Raw genomic sequence first — 26,308 nt, 5'->3', positions numbered from 1 at the left:
AAAACTGAAACAAGACCCATACCTCACACCATGCACAAAAACTAACTCAAAATGGATCAAAGACCTAAATATAAAATCAAAAACGATAAAGATCATGGAAGAAAAAATAGGGACAATGCTAGCAGCCTTAATACATGGCATAAACAGAATACAAACCATAAGTAACAATGCACAAACACCAAAAGAGAAACTAGGTAACTGGGAGTGCCTAAAAATCAAACATTTATGCTCATCAAAAGACTTCACCAAAAGAGTAAAAAGACAACCTACGGACTGGGAAAAAATTTTGGCTACTACAAATCTGATCAGCTTCTAATCTCTAAAATCTACAAGATACTGCAAAACCTCAACAACAAAAAGACAAATAACCCAATTAAAAAATGGGCAAAGCATATGAACAGGCACTGCACAAAGAAGACAGTCATTAGCCATTAGAGAAATGCAGATCAAAACGAGGTACCATCTCACCCCAGCAAGTCTAGCATTAATCCAAAAAACACAAAATAATAAATGCTGGAGAGGTTGTGGAAAGAGTGGAACACTTATACACTGTTGGTGGAAATGTAAAATGATACAACCATTTTGGAAATCGATTTGGCACTTCCTTAAAAAGCTAGAAATAGAAGTACCATATGATCCAGCAATCCTGCTCCTTGGAATATATCCTAGAGAAATAAGAGCCATCACATGACTAGATATATGCACACCCATGTTCACTGCAGCACTGTTCACAATAGCAAAAAGATGGAAACAACCTAGGTGCCCATCAATGGACGAATGGATAAACGAATTATGGTATATCCACACAAAAGAATACTACCAACGATAAAGAACAACGATGAAGCCGTGAAACATAACATGGAGGAAGCCAGAGGTCATTATGTTGAGTGAAGCTAGTCAGTCACAGAAGGCCAAATATTGTATAAGACCACTATTATAAGAACTCAAGAAAAGGTTTAAACACAGAAGAAAACATTCTTTGATGGTTACAAGGGTGGGGCGAGAGGGTGAGGGTTATTTACTAACTAGATAGTAGATTAGAATTATCTTAGGTGAAGGGAAGGGCAGCACACACTACAGGGGAAGTCAGCACAACTGGACTAAACCAAAGCTAAGAAGTTTTCTGAATATAATCAAACACTTCAAGGGACTGAGTAGCAGGGGTGGGGATCTGGAGACCATGCTTTCAGGGGACATCTAGGTCAACTGGCATAACAAAGCTTATTAAGAAAATGTTCTGCATCCTACTTTGGTGAGTGGCATCGGGGGTCTTAAAAGCTTGCAAGAGGCCATCTAAGATGCATCAATTGGTCCCAAGCACCTGGGGTAAAGGAGAATGAGGAACACCAAAGACACAAGGGAACTACTGGCCCAAGAGACAAAAAGGGCCACATAAACCAGAGACTTCCTCAGCTTGAGACCAGAGGAACTAGATTGTGACCAATGACCACCTTGACAGGGAACACAACAAAGAGTCCCTGATGGAGCAGGAGAAAAGTAGGGTGCAGAACTCAAATTCTAGTAAAAAGTCCAGACTTAATGGTCTGACTGAAACTGGAGGAACCCCAGAAAGCATGGCCCCCAAACTCTCTGTCAACCCAGAACTAAAACCATTCCCAAGGCCAACTCTTCAGACAAAGATTGGACTGGACTGTGGGACATAAAATGATACTCATGACGAGTGTGCTTCTTAGCTCAAGTAGACACATGCGACTAAATAGGCAGTTTCCGTCCGGAGTTCAAATAAGAAGGCAGAGAGGGTTAGGAGCTGGTTGACTGGACATGGGAGATCAGGATTGGAAAGGAGGAGTGTGCTGTCACAATATAGGGAGAGCAATTAGGGTCACAAAACAACGTATGTATAAATTTTTGTATGAGAGACTAACTTGAATTGTAAACTTTCACTTAAACTACAACAATAAAAAAAAAAAAAAAAAAGATTTCGGCCTAGGAAACCCTATAGGGCAGTTCTACTCTGTCATGTAGAGTTGCTAATGGGTCGGAATTGACTCAACAGCACACAACAGCAACTGAGCTACAGAGGAAAATACTGGGGGCCAAGAAGATGGTGGGGACTGGGGAGGGAAGTAATCAAAAGTTCAAATTGGGCCACGTTATGCTTAAGGAGAAGCCAAAAGACACGTTAAACATTTTAACTAGAAATATGTATAGGTGAAAATTATGAGAATAACCAGAGAAGAAAACTAGGAGTTAAGACGAGATTTGAAACGAGAGGTGTAGGTGGGTACAGATTTAGTGGATTCTATCCAGCCAAAAAACGGAAAAAGAGGTTAAAATCAGAGAAAGGAATTTCAGGATTTTCAAGTTCTGGGTGATGACAAATAACAAGAACACCAACAAAGGCTGTGATTTACTGAATGCTGATCAAGGGTCAGGCAAAGGTCCAAGCACTTTTCATATACTTTCTGATTATACAATATCTAAGATACATGCTGTTATCTCCATTTTATAGATGGGAAAATGGGTTCAGAGAAATAAAGTAACTTAACTGTACAGTTTAGTAAACAATTAACCCTGCTGAAGTCAAGCAGTACTTTAAAATACCTTACAAGTTATCAATATGGATACTGAGTTGACACAGTGAAAGTCATCATGACATACGCCAGTATTTTGATTCCCATCCCAAATGACTGCCTTGCCAAGCTTGGGGCAAACAGACTAATCAGGCTTGGACCATCTCCACTCTACCTGTGGAGCCCGAGTTAGTGGTATAATGTCCTGTATGTCTCTACAGGTACAGAAGTATGCTGGGACACACCAAAAAAACAGACACAATTCGGGACCAGCCAAAGGAATTCAAGGAATTGGACCTACCCGTTCCATAATGAGAATCCCTAGTGTTTAGGGAAACAATCACGCCTTTCTAGAGCCTTAAATCCTTGACACTCCTAAGTATGTACCCTGGAGAAACTCTTGCACATGTACAGAGGATGTGCATAATAATGTTCTCAACATCACTGTTCACAGTAAAGAAACTGAAAACATTTCCAATGTCCATCCACGGTAGACTGGATAAATACACTGTGACCTATTCATCCAATGGAGTAGTGTACTGTTGTGAGAAAACACTACAACCACATGCATCAACAACGATGAATCTCAAAAATTCAACACTGAGCAAACATGGCGAGTCAAGAGAATACAGAGTATGATCCCATTTTTGAATGCTCAAAAGCAGGAAAGCCAAGCAAAACAGTCTTTTTTCCTGATACATATGTGGGGGAAACCTTGAAAGAAAAGCTAGGAAATTAAGAACACACAACTGGGGACAATGGTTACCTGATGGGAGGGACGATGAGGGTCAAGTGTTTAGGAGTGGTCCACAGAAGGCTCTACATTCCTGCTAATGTTCTTGTTCTTAAGCAGAGAGATGGATGAGGGGTTCTTTTACATCTTTAAACAGTACATGTAATGATTAAAAATGCATTTTGATATGTATGACAGGGTTTCGCAATAAACAAGAACCAGCTGACAGGGACGTGATGGCGTTAACCTTTTTCTAACTAAAGGTCTGTCGTTCCTTTCTGGGGATTCCAAATTGTTAAGGAACGACAATGAAAACTTTTTAGAACAGATTATTAACTGTTTTAGTGAAGAGGTTAAATCTCTCTCTCTCTCTATCACGGAAAAGGCAAATGTGGCAAAATTTTAATAATTGGTGGATTTAAGTGAGATGTAGGTTTGAATTTTTTTTCCCAAAAAAAATAAATAAATTAACAGAATTATGGACCTCAACCCTAGAAGTAGTACCTCTGGGGACAAGGCCTGGGAATCTGTATTTTAAAAAAAGAGTCGTAGGTGGTCCTTATGATCAGTCATGCTTGAGACTGATACAGCATGAAGATGCATAGCATTTCTCAATTACGCGTGGAAGAAATTACAATTCAGATCTGATTCAAGTGATTGAATAGCAACTTTGAAAAAAATTAACCAATACATGAAAATGTTTTAAAAAAAAAAAATCAATCAATTTAAACAAATTTAAAATATGCCCACACAGCGCCTCACGAAGTGCGGGAGCTCAAATGTTTGTTTACCTCCCCTCTCCTCTGAGCCACTTTTTTCTTTCTTCTCACCACCTTATATTCTCAGTCCTTTCTTAGACAACTTCACAATACAGGCTTGACAAAAATGCTATGTAAGGCAGGATAACTTTCTGTTGGTAAAACCATGAATGCTAATCCTTGCTTAACTTTGGGTGAACTGTTTCAGATTTCCCCATCACTCAGCAATAGCAAAAACTACCACAAATTGAAGAGAGACTGACTTGTCGCTCCATATCAGATGGAAATAAGATTAGAAAGCTGAGCTGTGTCTCCATAACAGGCTAATATTACATAGTACAAAGAGTTCTTGATGGCAGACGCCTTGGCATTTTCAGGGCACAGGCTGCCTACAGGGGAATCTGAGCATACAGGGGAAAGTAATAAAGAAGAAAAGAGACATGGACTGGATAGGACAAGGCTGGTGAAAGCTGAGGTTTGTAAGGCAGCCCTAGCATCTTAAATGGCATCATCCTACAGAAGATAGCATGTACATCGCAATCACTTGCTGGAGCCAACATTGCAGCTGTCTTATATGCTCCCTTGACCAAAAAGTACAGGTAACACCTGTTTAATTTCACCTTTCATAAATCATGACATACTAACAGAGCTCAATAAACCCACAAGTTCGACAGCCCACATCATGGATATCTGAAACTTCCATCACAAAATCGAGAAGGATGGCCAACTCTCTGCAGTTGACTATTTACTGGAAGCTGTCCTGCAGTCTGGGCAAGGGAGCCTCTGGACACACAAAACTCTTGCAATTCTCTTGGCACAAGGCTTGGAATCTTGCATCTGCATTCTAAAACCCTGGGTCCTGCCTCTCTCCAGTGCCTTCAGCACTGAGAGGAAAGCAAGAGGTCACCGTCTGGACAATTCCTTCTGCTACATATCAGGACCAGGAGAAATACCTAGTTTCTGCAAAGTCCTACTGCAGCTACCACAACCCCCCATCTTTCTTTGTGGGGTTGATATTTAACTGTTAGGGGATGATATCTTTTGAACACAAGGTAGGGTACTTGCAGGATGCAGAAGATCGGGGGGTTGGTAAATGACATCTGCCAGCACATTTCACACAACATGGATAGTGGCCCCAGGTGGGGGTTCTAATCCCAGGTCTATACCTAATAGCTGGGTGACCTTGTGTGACCCCTCTGTTCTTCTGTTACCCTGTGTAACATGGGCATGATGACAGTGGGATCCACCTCACAGAACTTTTATGAAGACTAAAACAATCACACTTGGAAAGCATTTAAAACAGTGCCTGGCACACAGCAAGCCCTCAATAAAGTTGCATTATTACTATTATTTCCCTAGAGACTGAGAGTAAATGTCTGTATTCAAATCTATTATTAAAAGAGCTGTTGAACTTTCAGCCATTCAACTTGCATTACCGAGCATCCACGCCTAAGATGTTATGGTGGGCATAGTGCTGCCACCACTAACTTCCTCCTTCATACCTCCACTGAGTCCGGTTCTGGCAGATACATTTCAGCAGCATTGTTTATGCTAAGTTTCCAACTGGAAAGAAGCAAGAGAAAAAAAAATGGAGACTTGCTGAAGGGCTCCATTATGGATTGAGCTGTCCCCCCAAAAATATACGTTGAAATCCTAACCCTGTACCTATAAATATGACTGTTAGGAAATAGGGGTGTTTCTTTTGCCATGTTCGTGAGGTCATACCAGTGCAGGGTGTGTTCTAAACCTAATCACTTCTGAGTTATAAAAAGAGCAGATTAGACACACAGACACATACACAGGGAACACACCACATGCAGACAGACACACACAGCAGATGCATCTACAAACCCAAAAACTCCAAGGACTGCCAGCTACCAGAAGCTGAGATCGACAAAGGACTTCCCTTTAGAAGCTACCCCTTGATTTTGGACTTCTAGCCGCCTCAACTGTGAGAAAAGTAAATTCCTGTTCTTTAAAGCCACTCACTTGTGGTATTTTTTGTCATAGCAGCACTAGGTAACTAAGACAGGCTGTTTCCTATTTCTAGCCAAATTAAAGACAAAGTAGAAAACCATTTAAATCTGTACAGGATTTGCCTTCAGTTCCATACAGTGACATCAATCATGTTATACTATTCGGATGAATGAATTTATCTAGTAATAAACTTTAAAAAGCACATATACTCTAAACAGCATTAAAGACGTCTCCTAGAAGTTAGAAAACATACTGTCCTTATATGTTCAATATATAAATATGTCTCTCTCTGTGGTAGATATGTTACTCACATTGTCTGCCATTCCCACTAATCCTTCCAGGAGAAGGTGGAAGGAGTAGCTTTAAGTGGTTATGCTTTGCCCTGTATGACCCTGTCCCTAGAGCCGACTGGTTCAGGGTGGACACCTGACCAACAGGCAGCCAATCAATAGGCTGGTCAGCAATTTACCTCATAACCTGCCACACACACATGTAGAAGCTGGGTTAACTCCATTGTTTCTTTCTTAGAAATTTAAGCAGGGAAATTCCAAGAAAATAAGACTTGGGGCACTTCTACTCTGGGTCTCTATGAGTCAGATCGACTTGATGGCAATGGGTTTTTTGGGTTTCACACCCACTAGGATGGCTATTATCAGAAAACAACAAGTGCTGGGAAACATGTGGAGAAACTGGAACACTGATCCATTGATAGTAGGACTGAAAAATGATGCAGCCTCTGGGGAAAATAGTTAAACTATGACCCAGCAACTCCACTCCTAGGGGTATACATCAAAGACTTGAAAACATGGACCCAAACAGACACTTGTACACCAGTATTTATTGTGGCACTATTCACAATCGCCAAAAGGTGGGAACAGCCCAAATGTCCACCAACAGATGAATGGCTAAACAAAATGTGGTACATACCTACAATGGAATATTACTCTGCCATAAAGAGAAATGAAGTTCTGATACGTGCTATGACATGGATAAACCTTGAAAAAATTATGCTGAGTAAAATAAGTTAAGATACAAAATGACAAACATTGTAGGATCTCACTCACATGAAATATCTAGAATAGGCAAATGTATAGTAACCAAAGTTTATCAGTGGTTACCAGGGGTCCAGGGAGGGGGAAAGAAGGAGTCATCGCGGACATGGACTTACTGTTAAGGGTGATAAAAAAAAATTGGAAATGAATAGTAGTGATGGTTGCACAACATGGTGAACGTAATTAATGTCAATGAATTGTACACATAAAAATGGCTGAAACAGCAACTGTTTTGTTATATATATTTTACCTAAATAAAAGGGAATCATTAATGCAAATATATTCTAAAATACCAAGTAAATAGCACTATATATAGAAAATTTTTACTTCATATTCAAAAGAATTTCTGATTTGTTCTTTTTAAGTGACCCTTTATATCATTTATTGCTAATATGAACATATAAAACTTTTTATGCATTTCTTCAAATGTGGCAGGATAAAGGTAATGGAAATTTAATGGATCCTTAGACAAGCAGGCCCCCAAAATGTAGGTTTAACAGCAACAACTGAAATGTGCTTCCATTTAGTTTGCCTGTGGATTATGGATTAACCATTAAAATAGCTGAGTTACTATATCCTTCTGAAAGAGAGAAAATCAAAACCAATGCACAATTAACATGCATTTCACAGTGCAGCTCACTGCTAAGGGAAAAAATAATTCAAATCAGTTTTGACCTGGGATATTGAGAAATATTGCCTCTGCCCTTCTACCAAGCTTATGCATTTGGGTTGTAACTTGATTTTTGCAGTGAATTCACTAAACTTATTATTTTTCTTTTAATTTTTTTAGGTTTATACCGATTGATGAGGAAGGCTGAGATGCCCAAAAACTGATTATTATTTTCATGGTCAATATATCAAAACAGAATTTGATCATACCATTACTGACCATCCCTTTCTATCTTTAAACTGTATTTAAAAATAATACTTCAAAAACATCTTCATAGGCAGTTTGCAAATATTAACCCATTTAATTTCATAATGAGCTCTATAAGGTAGTTACTGTAAAAGAGGTAGAAACTGAGACAAAGAGAAGCAACTGCTCTTCCCCAAGGTGACACAGCTAGTAGGATATGTCACTGGGATTTTACCCCAGACAGCCAGTCCTTCAAAGCTACAGTGTGCTGCTGGCTCCTTCTGTGCTTTTCTCTTTTCCACTGCAGCTGCCTGACTTTTGGCCCTACCAGAACTCTTCAATATTTACCTTTGAGGTGGGTGAAGTGGAAAAAGAGAACAGGAAAATAAGTATGATTTAATAAACCATACTTTCTTGTCTGCAGAAAATAAAAGTTCTGGTGAAAGGTAAGTTAGAGTAACAAAGCAGAAAAGACAGTTCAAATATGCTTTTCTTTGAATATAAATTTCATTTCATAATTGAGTGGGCAATTAGTAGTAGTGTTTTCAGTAATGGTGATATATTTATATCAGTCCATCTATTTTAGCTCAGCATAAATTTGTGGATTATAAGTGAACTAATTTGTATGTACCATTATAATGGATAATAAAGAAATTAGCTGTAAATCTTAAACTGAGCCAGTTTACATTCTTTAGTAAATGTAAAAAGTGAAGAATTACTTTCATGCAAAATTCTGCAGCAAGATTTCTCATGCGATAAATAGAGCTCAAAAAGAAGATACTTCTCATGGGCTTCCCTAACCTTCCTCCCTGGGAAACCGGCCAGAACAGTTAGCTATAGAGAGCTGCAGTAATTAACTACTGATTATTTAAACTCCAAATGAACTGATATATTTAAAAGTGAATTTCTCAGGGGTTCAATTTTAGATACCAATTACTAAATATATACTAGGTGCAGAAACTTCCACATATATTGATTTAGATGGGTTTTATGATTTTCATCACACAGATGAGGAAATTGAAACCCAGAGAGCAGAAGTAACCCATTCAAGATTACAGTCCTATTTTAAAAATGTGTTCCAGAAAGTAAGGGCAAACACTTTCGAAAAAAATAAGAAGAAACAGAAGATATAAGGAAGAAGCAAATGGAAACTTTAAAACTGAAATTTACAGTAACCAAAATTAAAAATTCACTGGAGAAGCTCAACAGAAAAAAATGGAGATTACAGGGGAAAAGCTACTGAACTCGAAGACAGATCAATAAAAATTTCCAGTCTTAAGAACAGAAAAAACAATTATTGAAAATGAAATGAACAGAACCACAGCAATCTGTGGAACAATACCAAAAGTTCTAACATTCATGTCATCAGAGTCCCAAAAGAAAACAAGAAAGAGTACAGTGTAGAAAAACTATTTGAAGAAATAATGGCTGAAAACATCAAATTTGGCAAAAGGAATAAACTTACAAATGAGAGAAGCTCAGTGAACCTCAAACAAAATACACCAAAAAATAACCACTCTCAGACAAAATAAAATCAAATTGCTTAAAATAGAAGATGAGGAAAGTCTGGAAAGCAGCCACAGAAAAAGACACATTATTTAAGAGGGAATTAATAATTAGAATTACTGTGGATTTCTCATTAAAAAATGATGGAGTTCAGAAGAGAGTGGGACAATATTTTGAAAGCGATTAAAGAAAATAATGGTAAATCCAGAATTCTACATCCAGCAAAAATGTGTCCTTCAGTAATGAAGGAGAAATAAAGATATTCTACCATAAAAGAAAACTAAGATAATTTGTTGTCAACAGACCTACTGAAAATGAACTGCTAAAGGGAATTTTCACATATAAGGGAAATAAATACAAAAGGAAACTTGGATTATAAAGAAGGAAGGAAGAGTAATAGAAGTGGCAAACATCTGGGTAAACAAAATAGACTATTTTCTCCTCTTAGGTTCTTTAAAATAAATTTGATGGATAAAAGTAAAATTATAACATTGTCCAATAGGAGTTTCAATGTATGCAGATGTATACATCAAACAATTACAACATAAACTGCTGAGTGTAAACAGACCTTATGATGGTAAGTTTTCTACATTCCACTTGAAGTGGTAACATATTAATTCTAAGTATAATTTGAAAAGCTATGCAATTCCTATAGTGACCATAAAAAAAAAAAAACTATTCAGAGATATAATCCAAAACAATATAGATAAATACTGCAAAAGTTTCAAATAACCCTAAAAAAGTGGGAGAGTGGGCACAGAAGCATGAAAAAGAGAGACAACAAACAGACATAAATCTGACAATATCAATATTTATATTAAATGTAATGTACTAAACATATAAATAAAGAGAAATATTTTTAGGAGGGATAAACTGGTATATATATTTTTAAAATAATTCAACTATATGCTTTCTAAAAAGAAACTTACTTCAAATGTAATGATAGGTTAAAACTAAAAGGATGAAAAATATATCATTTAAACATTAACCAAAAGAAAGCTGGAATGTAAAACATAGAAAATAAGCAGCAAAATGCCTAACATAAATCCTACTTTATCACTAGTTGTATTAAATGTAAATGGGTTAAATAAGCCAATCAAAAGGCAAAGAATGCCAGGGTCCATTTTAAAAAGTGATCCAACTATATGCCGTGGAAAGAGACAGACTTTAAATTGAAAGACACAAATAGGTTAAAAGTAAAGGATCAAAAATGTATACCATGTAAGCATGAGCCAAAAAAAAGCTGGAATGGCAATCCAAATATCAGACAAAATTGACTTTAAGACAAAAACTGTTACTGAAGTAAAAGAAGTGATAGTGGGGTCTATCCATCAGGAAGATACAATGAATTACACACACACACACACACCAAAAAACAAACAAACAAACAAAAAAAACCACAGCCCTAAAATGCACGAAGCAAAAACTATCAGAATCAAGGAAGAAATAGACCATCTAACAATAATAACTGGAGACTTCAATCCCCACTTTCAAAAATGGAACAACTAGACAGAAGATCAACAAGGACACAGAACACCTAAACAACACTATAAAACAATAAACTAAAAAACATCTACAGAACACGGAATACACATTCTTTTCAAGTGAACATGGAACATTCCTCAGAATAGACCATGTACCTGGCCATAAAACAAGTTTTAATACATTTTTGAAAAGACTGAAATCATACAGAGTATATTTTCTCAGTGGGGACATTGGTGGTTCAGTGGTAGGATTCTTGCCTTCTGTGTGGGAAATATGGGTTCAGTTCTAGGCCAATGTACCTCATAGGTAGCCACCACCTGTCTGTCAGTGGTGGTTTGCATGTTACCTATGATACTGAACAGGTTTCAGCAGAGCTTGCTAAGACTAGGAAGAAAGGCCTGGTGATCTACTTCTAAAAATCAGCCAGTGAGAATCTTATGGATCACAACAGTTCGATCTGCAACCAATCATGGGAATGGCAGAGGACTGGGCACTGCTTCATTCCACTCTGCGTGTGGTCACCATGAGTTGGGGGCCAACTCCATGGCAGCTAACAACAACGTTTTCTCAAGAAACTAGAAATCAATAACAGAAGTGAATTTGGGAAATTAAAAAACATACAGAAATTAAACAACACACAGCTAAATAAACAATGGGTTAGAAATCACAAGGGAAATTAGAAAATATTTGGAAATGGATGAAAATGAAGGTATAAAATACCAAAAGTTATGAGATGCAGCTAAAGCAGTGTATAAGAGGCAAATTTACAGTTATAAATGCACATATTAAAACAACAAAAACAAACAAAATTGGAAAAATCTGAAATCAACACCTAACATTCCACCTTTAAGAAATTCTTAAAAAAGCAAATTAAACCCAAATAAGCAGAAGGAAAGAAATAGTAAAGATTAGAGCAGAAATAAATAAAATGGAGGATAGGAAAACAACAGAGAAAATCAATGACATCAAAGGTTAATTTTTTGCAAAGAGCAACAAAATTGACAAAACTTTAATGAAACTAACCAATAAAAAAAGGAGGAGACTCAAATTACTAAAATCATAAATGAAAAGTGGGATATTACTACCAACTTTACATTAAAAAAAAGAGGCGGCGGGATTATAAGGAAATAATATGAACTACTGTATTCCAAAAAAATTAGATAACCTAAAATAAAATAAACAAATTCCGAGGAAGACACAAACTTCCAAAACTAACTCAAGAAGAAATAGAAAATCTGAATAGACCTACAACAAGTAAAAAGATGTAATAAGTAATAAAAAAAAAAGTCCTACCAGGAAAACCCAGGCATACAGGCTTCAATGGTTGAGTTCTACCAAATGCTTAAAGAAGAAGTAGTACCAATCCTTTACAAACTCAAAAAATAGCAGCATGAACCCTTCCCAACTCATTCTTTGAGGTCAGTATGACCCTGATACCAAAATCAAAGACATCACAACAAAACTACAGACTAATATCCCTTATGAATACAGAGGCAAACATCCTCAACAAAATACTAGCAAACCAAATCCAGCAACATCTAAAAAGAATTATACACCATGACCAAGTGGGATTTATCTCAGGAATAAAAGACTGGTTTAACGTACAAAAATCAATCAATGTATGCACCATAATACTAATAAAGGACAAAACCCATATGATCGTCTCAATAGATGCAGCTAAAGTATCTGACAGAATCCAACACCTTTTTCATTATAAAAAACACTTGACAATATAGGAATAGAAGGAAACTTGTTTAATCTGATAATAGTATCTATGAAACATGTACAGCTAACATCATACTCAATGGAGAAAAACTGAATGCTTTACCCCTAAGATTAGGAACAAAAAAAAATGTCCACTCTCAATACTTCTATTGAACATTTTTACTGGAGTTTCTACCCAGGGCAATTAGGAAAGAAAGAAAAAAAAAAAAAGCATCCAGACTGAAAATGAAAAAGTAAAACTATATTTACAAATGACATGATCTGGCACATAGAAATTCCTAAGGAATCCATTAAAAAACTATTAAAATTAATAAAAGAGTTCAACAATGTGGCAGGACACAAGATTAATATGCAAGCATCAACTGTATTTCTATACACGAGCAATGAAAAATACAAGAAAACAATTCCATTTACAATAGTGTTCAAAAGGATAAAATGCCTAGGAATAAATGTAACAAAAGAAGTGCAAGACTTGCACACCAAAAAATACAATAATTGTTGAAAGAATTTAATGAATATCTAAATAAAAAGAAAAACATCTCATGTTCATAAATCAGACAATTTCATACTGTTAAGATGGCAATACTTCCCAAATTGATGTACAGATTCAATGTAATCCCTATCAAAATCCCAGTTGTCCTTTCCAGAAATTGAGAGGCTGAACATAAAATTCACACGGAAATGCAAGAGACCCAGAATAGACAACCAAAAACAAAAACAAAAAACAAAAACAAACACTCAGAAACCCAAACAACCAAAAAAAAAACCCAAACCTTTTGCCGTCAAGTCAACTCTGACTCACAGTGACCCTACAGGGAAGAGGAGAACTGCCCCATAGGGTTTCCAAGCAGCAGCTGGTGGATTTGAACTGCTGACCTTCTGGTTAGCAGCCGAGCTCTTAACCACTATGCCACCAGAGCTCCTGATAAAATAGACAAAACAATCATGAAAAATGTGAACAAAATGGGGGAATCACCTTCTGATTTCAAAACTTAAAATCCAAATAATGTGGTATTGGTATAAAGGCAGACATACAGATTAATAGAGTACAATTCAGAATCCAGAAATAAATCCTCACAGTTATGATCAACAGAATTTCATCAAGAGTAATGAGATCATTCAATGCAGAAAGAACAGTCTTTTCAATAAATGGCTGGGAAAACTGCATATCCACATACAAAAGAATGAATTTGGATCCCTTCCCCAGAGCATACGAACAGTTAACTCCAAATGGATCACAAACCTAAATGTAGAACTATGAAACTTAGAAGAAAACACAGGAGTAAATCTTCATGACCTTGGATTAGGCAATAATTACATAATATGATACAAATACCACAAGTGACAAAATAAAAAATAAATTGCACTTCATCAAAACTAAAAAAAATTGTTTCAAAGGACACCATGAAGAAACTAAAAATACAACCCACAGAATGGAGTCGAAATGGGAGAAAATACTTGCAAAATATTTCAAACATATCTGGCAAGGGACCTTTATCCTGAATATGTAAAGAATACAAACAACTCAATAACAAAAAGCAAATTTAAAAAATGGTTAAAGGATATGAATAAACATTTCTTCAAAGAAGATATGCAGAGGGACAATCAGCACATTAAAAGATTCCTAACATCATTAGTAATTAAATACATTAAAATCAAAACCACAGAGAGATATTCTTGACACATACTAGAATGGCTATAATAAAAATGACAAACAATGAGCATGAAGGAGTATGTGAAGATATTGAAATGCTCATACATTGCTGGTAAAAATGTAAAATGATTCAACTGCTTTGGAAAACAGTTTGGCAATTTTTTTGAAGGTTAAACATAAACTTATATGATCCAGCAACTTCATTCCTAGGTATATACTCCAGAGAAATAAAAACTTATGTCTACACAAAAACATGTACACAGATGTTCACACCAGCATTGTTCATAATAACCAAAAAAGTGAAAACAACTCAAAAGTCCATCAATTGATGAATGGATAAATTTTTAAAGGTGGTATATCCATATAATGGAATAATATTCACCAATAAAAAGAATCCGATACTGATACATGCTACAACCTGGATGTACTTTGAAAACATCATGCTATGTGCAAGAAGCCAGTCACAGAAGACCATATACTGCTTGATTCCATTTGTATGAACCCCTAGAATATGCAAATCTATAGACACATAAAGTAGATGAGTGGTTGCCAGAAGAGGTAGGAGAGGAACAGGGATGAGAAATGATTGCTAAGAAGTACGGAGCTTCTTTTGGGATCATGAAAGTGTTCTAAAATGAGATTGTAATGGTTGCACAACTCTGTGAATATATTAAAAACTAATGAACTGTACACTTTAAAAGGATAAAGTTTATGGTACACAAATTATATCTCAATAAAGCTTAATTAAAAAAAAATCTGGAGTGGTTACATTAATGTCTGACAAAGTAGACGTCAGAACAAAGAAAATTACCAGAGATAAGGAGAGACATCACTTAAGGATAAAAGAGTCAAGGTGCCAATAAGACATAATAATGTAAAGGTCCATGCACCTAACAAGAGCTTCAAAATACATGGAGCAAAAACTGACAGAACTGACAGGGTAAATAGACAAGTTCACGATTAAAGCTGGAGACTTCAACACTTTTCTCTCATTAACCCATAGAACCACTAGAGAGAAAATCAGCAACAATATTGAAGAACTGAACATCATCAACCAACACTGACATTTATGAAACATTCCACCCAACGTCAGAACACCCTTTCTTTTTAACACATGGAACCTTCACCCAGATAGACTGTACTTTGTTCATGAAACAAACCTTAAAAAATTACCAAAAACTGAAATCACACAAAATTTGTTCTCTGACCATAATGTAATTTAACTAGTAATCACTAACCAAAGGGTAACAGGAAAACCTCCAGCAACTTAGAAATGAACCAACGTACTTCTATATAACCCACGGGTCAAAGAGAAAGTCTCAAGGGAAATGAGAAAATATTCTGAACTGAATGGAAATAATATTTCATAAAGATGGTGGACTCTGCAAAAGTATGCATATTTTCCAAAGATATTATCAACTCAAAGGAATTCATACAGCAATTTCCCTGAACTGACTGCATATTATATCAGATGTATTCCAACTACAGTTAATGGAACTTCCTGGTGCAGATGAAATATTTACTGATACCATCTTTTATTCTCTACTTGCAAACTCATTGATTTATGTTGCCCATCAAAATTTAGAGAACTCTTAATAAAATATTAACAGATTTCCTTCTCTTTTTAAAAGATATTACTATACCATGTTAAGTCGATCTGAGTCAAAGTTGGATAGCTTGCTTGGAGAAAATATAATTGTTGCAATGATCATATATTAGAGTCGGAAAGGAGTCAACTATTCTCACTGTGAACTTTGCTGCAAATACATTGCACACACAGTCTAGGTTAAGGACTTTTCATATGTATTACAAAGCAAACTGAATCATTAACTATGGTAGGTCCAGAAAAATCCACGTCATCACCTCTCAATAAACATTATCTGTTCAAATATATCTATTATTCCTTCCTAGGATAAAGACCTATCTCTGCCACCAGAACCCAGTCTGGGGGAAAAATTATGGTTTTAAATAAAGGAATGAATATATTTTCTACTGTGCTCATTCAATTATATATAGAAACATACAGCATTTACATAAGCAATTATGAACAACTATGGAAATTCTATATCTCAGCAATCAAATACAATGATTCCCAAGGCGGAGTGAGGTAGGTGTATAAGAGAAATTTGAAACTATTTTAAATATGCCTTAGAGCATATTAGAAACCCTAATGGTGTAGTAGTTAAGAGCTACGGCTGCTAACCAAAAGGTTGGCAGTTCGAACCCACCTATGTGCTCCTTGGAAAACTTATGGAGCAGTTCTACCCTGCCCTATTAGGTCTCTGAGTTGGAATCAGCTTGACGGCAATGGGTGTGTTTGTTTTTTGGTTTAGAGCATATCAGAAAGCATGGGGCTGTATTAGCTATAAGTGTCACCCTGAGGGCATGTTAAACCAGATTGCTTAACCCACTCACAGAGTTTCTGATTCAGTGGGTCTGGGGTCAGGCCTAAGAAAGTGCATTTCTAACAAGCTCCTAGGTGATGCTGATACTGCTGGTTCGGAAATCACAATTTAAGAACTACTGGTCTCGGGGTCCTCCCTAAGTATATAGGTTCGAAGACACTTCCCAGTTGATTCTGATATACTCGACCTCAAGTACAAATTTATGAGATCCTTTCCCACTCAAATAAAAATCCATCTGTTATAGGAGCCATGCCTTAATAAACTCAATTAAATCTTCAACTTACCAATATGATATTTTATCTAATTTTCCATCAAATCTCATGTGTAAACTCAAGTTAATTCCTTCTATGCCGAATTCCAAGGAAATCCAAAATATGCTGTGATTTTTAAGCAATACATTGCTAAACTTACATTCCCACAGAAAGAAGAGAGACTGGAAACAGGAGTAATTGTAAACTATTTAAATATCTAGCAAAATTGTTAAATAAACAAATTATAGTGAAACCTTATGAAAAATCTTATTCCTGTAAAAAACATGGTCACAAAGAGTTTAGTATAAATCATAAAAGGTGTGTAAGTGGATAATTTTGTTCGAAAAGTATGGAAAAGAATACATGTATAACTGCAGTTGTAATCTGTATAAAAAAAGAATACAAAGAAACAGCTGACAAAGTACTTGTAGTGTACTCAGTAGCGAGTACAAAGTACTGTAACAAAAAGACCTGAGTTCACCAGAGATGAAAGGTTATGCACACCCTTCTACGTTCAATCTCTTTATAGATTTTCAGCCACGTTCCTGGCTCCGGTGGTGTATGGTATTGATTAATTTCACGGGTTTCTAGGTTACCAGGGATCTGAACACTTGAGTGGGCTCAATACAAATGGAATGAAGTCCAATGACTGTGAAGGATTTAGTCATTCCTGTTGCCCACTTTGGCACCTTAGTAAATTGCTGTCACATGGAATTAGAGAAACTGTTCTACTTAAGGAACCCTGGTGGTACAGTGGTTAAGGGCTAGGGCTGCTAACCAAAAAGTTGGCAGTTTGAATCCACCAGCCACTGCTTGGAAACCCTATGGGGCAGTTCTATTCTGTCCTATAGGGTTGATATGAATTGGAATTGACTCCACAGCAATGAGTATTCTACTTAAAAAACAATTACAGTAGAGAGGCTTTGCACTAACAAGATAAACCACGATCTTTTATTATGGGATAAAATATGTACTAGAGATGTTTGACAAATGCACAGAATCTCTCATTATTAGAACTGTACTTGTACTGTATATTTAGTTATATCTTTGAATGAAATCAATTCTACAAGAAACTTGAAGAGATAAGGTGATTTTCACTATGAATGAATGAAAATGTTGGCAAAATCTAATCAATATTATATTACAGTTTTTTGCAACTTACATATTTCTTACTTTATTCACACCATGACTCTTCCCAAAAAAAAATGTGCATGGTAGAATACTTTCTTCTTTATAGCAAACGTTAAGGGTCTTGGAAGTTGGCTATTTGGCTGTATTTTAAAATAAAAGCATGAAAACTGAATTAGAGCAAACTGAGTCACAGTCCACGGATAATTTTTATTAAATGTATTATTTTAAATGGTTAAAACAGAGTATCATTTCTTTCCAGTTTAGCTTTCAGGGAGCAAATGTCTTTGTTATTTGGAGTAGAAAAAATACAGAAAAAACAATGCTTTCATAATGTTTATGATACCTTTAAGGAAACAGCATATCAATTATATCTGGAAGATTACCGGATAATACCTTATGGCCTCATTTTCTGGCTAGTCCTCTGCTATTAAACACTGTAATAAAACAGGATGTCATGTGGCCTGTAATTAAATCCTTTTGACAAGAAATCTTACATTTACAAAAACAGGCTTTTTTTTTGAATCGGTGTTATTTGGAAAGAAGCACAGGAGTGAAGCAATCACAAAATACATAAATGTATACTGCCAAAAGTGGGGATCCCTCCCACCCCAATCCTCCTTTCAGATCTCCAAAAACACCAGATTTTTGTGTCTTCCGAGAGACATTCTAAACATACATAAACTAATACATGCATCTTTTAATACAAATGGAGATTTTCTATCTATCTTTCGGCATTTTGTTTTATCACTATTTAAAATGTCTTGATGTCAATTACATTTCAAGTCATACAATAAACCTTATTCTTTCTAATGGTGCACCACAATTTATTTAACCAACCACTTAATGATGGAAATTTAATTTTTTTTCCAATTTCTGCTATTACAAATAATGCTGAAATAGTCTTATGCAAACTTATTTGTGCATGCGTGTTTATTTCTGTAGGACAAATTCCTGGAAGCAGAATTGCTGGATCAAAGCTTTGTGCACTTTTGAGAGATACTGTCAAACTGCACTCCAAAGAATTTGAACCATTTTGCACTACTGATAACATTTGTCATTCCCAACAGAGTGTTTTATCAAAATTTTTATCACTGACAATTTGACTTTTTTTTAATATATTGGAAAGTCCTTTGTATTTCCTTTCTCGTGAACGGCCTGTTTGTCATTTGTCCCCTTTTCCTGTTAGCTTTTTAATTTTCTTTTTGAGTCTTTTATCTGAAGGATACTAGAACTTTAGTATATATTTAAAATATTTTTTGCAAAAGATGTCATTTGTATTTGCTGCACTTTTGCCATACAATTTTTAAAAACTGCATGTAGTTCAGTTTTAGATAATGCTGTCTGTTTGTTTCTTTTTACAGCACAGCACATCTCTCCAGTCCTGAAAGATGACAACTACAAAGCTTAAGATTTAGAACAATGCTGGTGAAACATAGAAGGCTTATGAATATTCCTGTGTCGTTTACAAAAATGTTAACAAGCTGTGAAATATTTCAGGCAACCTTCTTCATTTTTCATTTCATTAGTAAATAAAAACTAACATATCCAAAAGGAATTGTTCTGTACAAATTACTAACCTCAAACACTCTCAGGATCTTTAATATTTTTCCTATTACAACAATATTGCTTTTTCCTTGTAAACATTTATAAACAACCAGTTGCTGTCCAGTCACTTCTGACTCATGGCAGCCCTCTCTGCAGAGTAAAACTGCACTCCATAGGGTTTTCAAGGCTGTGACTTTTCAGAAGCAGATCACCAGGCCTTTCTTCTGAGGCACCTCTAGGTGGGTTCAAACCACCGACGTTTTGGTTCATAGTTGAGTGCTTAATGGTTTCTGCCACCCAGGGTCGTTTATTATAGAAATATGTAACAGAAAATAAACATTCAAAATAACATAATTCAGTCTATATTCCTATAACCACTTGCTATCGAATCAATTCCAACTCATGGTGGCCCCATCTGTGTAAGAGTAGAACTGTGCTCCATAGGGTTTTCAATAGCTGATTTTTTTGGAAGTAGATCAAATGGTCTTTCTTCCAAGGCATCTCTAGGTGGACTTGAACTTCCAACCTTTCTGCTGGCAGCCAAGCACGTTAACTGCTTCCACCATCCAGGGATTTCTCTATCTCTATTGTGCCTATTCAGAACTGACTCGATGGCAATGGTTTTTTTATAGTGCCTATTTTTGTATATATTTATAATTTTTTACAGAAAAGTTATTGAAATGTTTCAATGTGCTTTTTTGGTTCTTTTTCTTTTAACTTACAATGTAGTTTGGACGTATTTCCAAAGTAGAATATTTAAAGCTACTAAATATTTTTAACTATATATTATTCTACTATAAATGTACCACAAATTCTGTAACCAAATCCCAACCAACGGTTACAGAATTTTTTGAAATAACACAAACAATCCTATTGTGAACATTTTTTTAACAAATTTTTATTTGCTCACTTGGGAGCATATTTTGCAGGAAAATTCAAATAAGTGAATACATACTTAAAAATTTTAAGACATTACCATTACAAAATTGAATTTTACCAATTCACTTCTCTCCCCCACTCAAATTCAGTTTATTTACAGGTCAAGGAACCCCTTAGCCCCACCCCAACCCCTTATTGATCAAAGACTGACAGAACAGAGGTGACGCTCCAACTCTTCCCAAGATTTTTGGTTGGTATCCACCCTTCAGGACCCTGGCCAAAGCCCTCCCTGGCGCGGAGGAACAGGCCTAGCCTGCCCCATCTTCTGCTCCTGCAACGCTCTGGGAGTTCAGGGAACGTGCCCCGCTCTCCTGATCACGGACCAAGGATCCGGGGTGTCTCCTTTCCTTGACCCTCCCAGCTTGGGGCGGCTGGACAGCTTCAGACCCAGTCCCAAGGCAGCTTGATACTGGCCGGGACAGACCTTTTCTCTTGTTGCTTGAGGGAGGGGTCTGCTCTGGTAGCCACCGAGCTGGGGGACGCCTGGGCCTGGCAGGGCCCCTGGAGGAAGATCAGCACCCTATCAGACGTCTATCAGATGTCCCAGCTGAAAAGGTGGTGCTTCACGTGCAGGTCCTGAACACCCTCCTTCAGGGGCTGCTTCTCCTCCTCTCTCTTCGCAGCAAGTTCCCAGTCCTGAGAGGAAGGCTGAAGGCAAAGCGGCAGAGGACACGCAGCTCACGCAGGATCTGACGCAGCCAGAGCGGCGCAGGAAGGACCAGGGCTGGTACCACCTCCCAACGGTGGGCAGGCTGGAGCACAGCACCTCCAGGTAAGGGTACAGGACCTGCTGCTCACAGAGCCCCATGCAGATGAAGGAGCAGAGCTTCACATTATCAACAACACTGAGTGTTATCAAACTTCCAAAATCAGTAAAATAGGCAAAAACATGATTTATTTTAATTTGCATTGTTCTGATAATGTGTGGCCAGGATTTGATTGTGCTTATTATTTGCATTTTCTTTGCTGTGAATGGACTCTTTTTACCCTCAAACTGGGTTGTTGATTCTTAGTCATTTTTGAGAGTTTTAGCTGTATCAGCAAAATTAGCTCTTTTTCTGTTATGTCCCTGCTTGTATTTGTTTTTTACACACAAATGTTAATAAAATTACTTAGATCCTTAATGGGTTCTAGGTTTTTGTATCGTGTTTAAAAATGCCTGCCCTATATGCTTGCGTGCAAATATTCATTCAGGTTTTCTTTTCTTACTTTTAAGTTCCAGGTATTCGGATTTAATTCTGTAAACCATTCAGACGACATTGGTGTTTTAAGTGTAAAGTTCCGGTTTTAATATTAGTTTTCCCAAATAAATGATAGTCCAAGCCTGAGCGTCTTCCTGCATCCTGATTTAAAATGATTGCTTCAAATGCTAGATTTCCTTTTATTCCTGGATCTCTGTCTCTTTAAGTTGTATTGCTCTGTCTGGTCCTAAGTCTATTCCATTCCTTTATTCACTATAGTTTTGTAATATTTTTTATTATCTAGCAAAGCCTCCCCCTTTCTAATTTTGTTTTTATTCCCATCTTCCCAGTTCTTCTCAAACGTTTTTTCTTCCACATAAGCTGCACAGTCTAGTTACAAAACAAAACAAAACAAAAAAATTCTGGTAGGATTAGAATTTATAGATTCTTTTAGAAAGAAGTTATCTTTACTTTGGAAAAAAACGTATTTTTACTGTATTATCATCTATACCTGTTCATATATACATTTAACGTGTTTTCATACATGTCCCTATCAGTTCTTTCCCCTTAGCAGAGTTGTACATCCTCTTCTAAAATAGGTCTTTCAATTTGGTGTTATTTCTCGACAAATTTAATGGGATATTTTGTTCTATTATATTTTCTAATTTATGTAACAAACATCAACTGATTTCTGTAATTTAAGATTAACTACAACAGACCACTTTGCTAAATTCTCTTATTTTTCCTAGTAGCTTTTAAATTGTCTCTAGCAGATTATTCACTGGCTGATAGAACTCCTAACAATATTACAGAGTATGATGGTGAGCATTACTTTCTTTTTCAAATTAAATGGAAATGATGCTAGCAATTTCACTATTAAGCATGATGTCAGGTACATAGATAGATAGGTAGAAAGATGGATTGATGGATGGAAGTTATCTATTACAACCAAAAAACCAAATCTACTGCCGTCGAGTTGATTCCGACCCATAGTGGCCCTATAGGACAGAGTAGAAGTGCCCCTAGGGTTTCTAAGGCTGTAATCTTTACAGAAGCAGGCTGCCACATCTTTCTCCTGGTGCGAATTTTGGTTAGCATCCTAGCACTTAAACACTGTGCCACCACTATTATAACAAAACAAAACTAAAACCCAAACCCCTTGCCATCGAGTGGATTCTGACTCACAGCGACCCCACAGGACAGAGTAGAACTGCACCACAGAGTTTTTAAGGAGCAGCTGGTGGATTCAAACTGCTGACCTTTTGTTCACAGCCGTTGCTCTTAATCACTACGCCACCAAAAAAACAAAACTCCCTGCCGTCAGATTCCGACTCACAGCGAGTCTACAGGACAGAGAACTATCCCATAGAGCTTCCAAGGGGCGCCTGGTGGATTCGAACTGCCGACCTTTTGGTTAGCAGCTCTTGCACTTAACTACTATACCAGTAGGATTTTCACTGCGTCACCAGTAGCATGCAGTTTCAAATACTGAATCTATACCCTTTTAAATTGGTGGAAAACAACATTAGTGCATATTATCTTCATTTGCACTTGTTTTGGTGGCTCCAATTTTAAATATGTGATAGAAATTATAAGCTCAACTCGACTTGTGGATCCTAAGTGAAAGTAAACAAGATCAGGATATAAATAAAAGAAAACCCTACATCATTAAATATCAAAGTTATTTTATTTTATAGCAGCAATGCAGCAAAACTCTAAATTCCAACTCTCCAGTTTGCCGATTAATAATGTGAGAGAAGCGTTCGCCTGTTAATCGCGCCGTCCCGCTTTAGAGTGTAAAGAAGTTATTTTAAAGCTGTTTTTACCTGCGAGTTGCTTTGCAGAGTCCTCCACAGCTGCAGAGACAGAAGAAACGCCTGTGAGAGACAGAAGAGGAGTCAAGTCAGGCGGGACCTGTCATAACGAGCATGGCTGAAGGACCTAACGCCCCGTGGAGAAGGCGGCCCAGCGCCCGGGCCATCCGCACAGAGGGAACCCCAGAAAAGAGGCCGGGAGGGCGGGTAGGCGCAGTCACCTCTCCGGGAGCGCGGTTCCCGTCGGGCAGAATAAGTCCCCAACCACAAGTCTGCATCCCGGGCGGCTGCTGGGAACGCTAAGATCCAGGGTCCAACCCCTTGGCAGCCTCTCCACTGTTAACCACGTTGGGAACAGCGCGCTCCAAATCCCTCCGTATGGCCACTGCGCACGCGCGCCGAGCGCCCCGAAACTTCTGCAACCACCTGAGGATGCGCCCGGGAGGGGCGGGGGCTGCGGGCCCGGGACGCCGGCGATCCCCGGGGTTCCGGCTGCGTGGCCTTGGCTCCTCCCCGCGCCCCTACACCCACAGCCTCGGCTCCCCCCGCACCCCCAGACTCACCGGTTCGGCGCTCGCGCCACCGGGGCCCCTTACTGCCGCCCCTAGTTCGCGGGACACGGCGACGCCAGGCCCGGGGTCTAATTCTACCGGCGGAGAAAAGCGAAAGAGAAGATGGGGCAAGGGAGGCGGGAGAGAAAGATTTTTAAATTAAAAACAAAGTAAGGGGGTGGAGAGGTGGAGAGGTGCGGGGATCAGGAGTGCGATACCTGCTCGATCAGACACTCGCGCCAAGGCGCTCGCGATGGCTCAGGCCTCGGACCCGCCCAGGCTGCGCTTGGAAATCAGCAAGCTTGCGGGTGGGTTGTCCAGGAAGGGGTGGGACACCGCTGTAGCCGGCTTAAAAATAATAAAAAAGAAGGGGGGGGGCATAAAGAAGAAAAACATGTCACAATTCTACTGTGAGGAAAAGAAACAGGTAAGAGCAAGCCCATGCCTCCCTCTAATCAGGGGAGGCATGTTCCGCCTGTGAAAAACGACTTTGCTGAAAGAGGGATTTCTTAACAGGAAAGGAAAAAGAAACCACTCTTTCACAAGATCCTTTTTTAATTTGCATGTGCTCCCACCCCCAGACCCTTGGCACTTGGCCTTGGCCAGAATTGGCCTTGGCAATGCAATGCTGGCTGGAAACACTCCCTTCGCGGGGCCCAGGCATTATGTTTTCTTTTCCACAGTATTGGAGGAGGCCAATTTGATCCTGGAGTGGGCAAGGGCGGAATGCCAAGAAAGACAGGAGGGGGAGCAAGGTTGCCTATGTTTTCTGACGTAGAAAGAAAAATTAAGTGCCTTAATTACCATTGTTAGGCACAATTACTTCTTTCAAACTAATGGGATTCAGATCTGTGGTGGTTCATGGGGAGAAGCACAAAACAATGTTGGGAAGTGGGAGAACCCAAATGTCCCCTGACTTTATAAAGAATTAGAAGTGCACCGAAGTAAATTAGTTTAAGCTCTGAGGAGAACTTGGCAGTGTTCTACTTTGGGAGAAGTCTGGATAGGGGAAAGCATATGGGAGTGAAGTTCTGGAATTTTCCATTTCTCTTTGTATGCATGCTGTTTGTCAGTATGTGTGTGAGAATAAATTTTAAAAATTCGTATTGTATTTCTCAGTAGAGATTGTACAAGATATTTTTCAAATACAGAAATAGGGGTGTATTAAAAGTATAAATCAAAGAAAACCGAAAAACCAAACCAAACCCATTGCCATCAAGTGGATTCCAACTCATAGCGACCCTTTAAGACAGAGTAGAACTGCCGCATAGAGTTTCCAAGGAGCAGCTGGTGGATTCAAACTGCAGTCGTAGCTCTTAACCACTGCACCACCAGAGCTCCAAAACAAAGAAACAGGAGCCAAAGCTACAGAACATAGAATAATATTTATTAGCTTTGTTTAAATTCATGAGAGGGATGCAGTGCAGTGAACTAGTTAATATGGTCCTTCTAGCCATAGTCTTTGTGACTCCTACACAATGATTGGTTTGGACCATGCAAATAAAGTGTAAGGAACCCCACTGAGGTGTGGTGGTTGGTGTTGTGTGTTGGCTTGGCTAGCCCACGATTCCCAGTATTGTGTGGCTGAATTCTGTTTTGTGATCTGATGTAGTTATCCTAATTATCCTCCATTTTATTGTTGTAAATCTTAACCTCCATATGTTAATGAGGCAGGATTAGTGCGGGGTGTATCTCGAGTCACAGCCTTGCAGGAGGGCATGACTCAAGTCCCACTCTTACACGAGTCGTGCCCTTCACTGGGCTGTGGCCTGCATCCAGTGTATATATGTGGGTACTCTGATGGGGCTCTCTCTCTGCATCTGGATCCTGTGTTTGGCTTGTCATTGTCTGACCTCCAGTTCTTGGGACGTGAGCCAGCAGCCTGCCATTTGACCGGCTGACTGTAGATTAACCAGCTTGTGCAGCACTGTGGGCCAGCAGCCTATCATCTGGCCTGCCAATTTGGGTTCGTCGGCCCCTGTGGCCACGTGAGTCAGGGGAAGCCTATGCCTGACCCACTGATTTGGGACTGGCCAGCCACTACAGCCACATGAGCCACTTCCTTGATATGATTCAAGAGTTCTGTGAGAAGTTGCGGTGAATTATGGAACCCAAAGGCCAGAGGTAGGGTACTGAGGGAAGAAGGAGTAGCTGATGTTGGAGATAATAGAGTGGTACAGCAATTTGGAAAAGTTGGGCATTTAGGACATC

At 38.1% G+C, this 26,308-nt stretch overlaps 1 protein-coding gene across 6 annotated transcripts in view; it reads right to left on the bottom strand.

The window, feature by feature from the left end:
• PLSCR4 (phospholipid scramblase 4) overlaps window positions 1–24,352 on the bottom strand; it is a 48,767-nt gene extending 24,415 nt beyond the window's left edge. The window contains exons 1-2 of one of the 6 annotated variants that reach the window (XM_023733923.1): window positions 24,316–24,352; window positions 23,559–23,609 (exon numbers count right to left, since the gene is read on the bottom strand). The gene's annotated coding sequence lies outside the window, so the exon portion shown is untranslated. Of the gene's footprint in view, window positions 1–3,300; window positions 3,384–5,527; window positions 5,589–7,066; window positions 7,122–15,923; window positions 16,195–18,109; window positions 18,207–23,558; window positions 23,610–23,767; window positions 23,873–24,315 lie in introns of those variants that run through there. The other 5 variants (XM_023733922.1, XM_023733925.1, XM_023733926.1 and 2 more) reach the window with 5 other exon arrangements.
• Between the last annotated feature and the right edge of the window lie 1,956 nt (window positions 24,353–26,308).

This window comes from Trichechus manatus, unplaced genomic scaffold (assembly GCF_000243295.1).
Source record: "Trichechus manatus latirostris isolate Lorelei unplaced genomic scaffold, TriManLat1.0 scaffold00062, whole genome shotgun sequence".
Taxonomy (NCBI): Eukaryota; Metazoa; Chordata; class Mammalia; order Sirenia; family Trichechidae; genus Trichechus; species Trichechus manatus.
The sequence above is the reverse complement of the archived record's forward strand: the minus strand, read 5'-3'. Positions and strand labels throughout refer to the sequence as shown.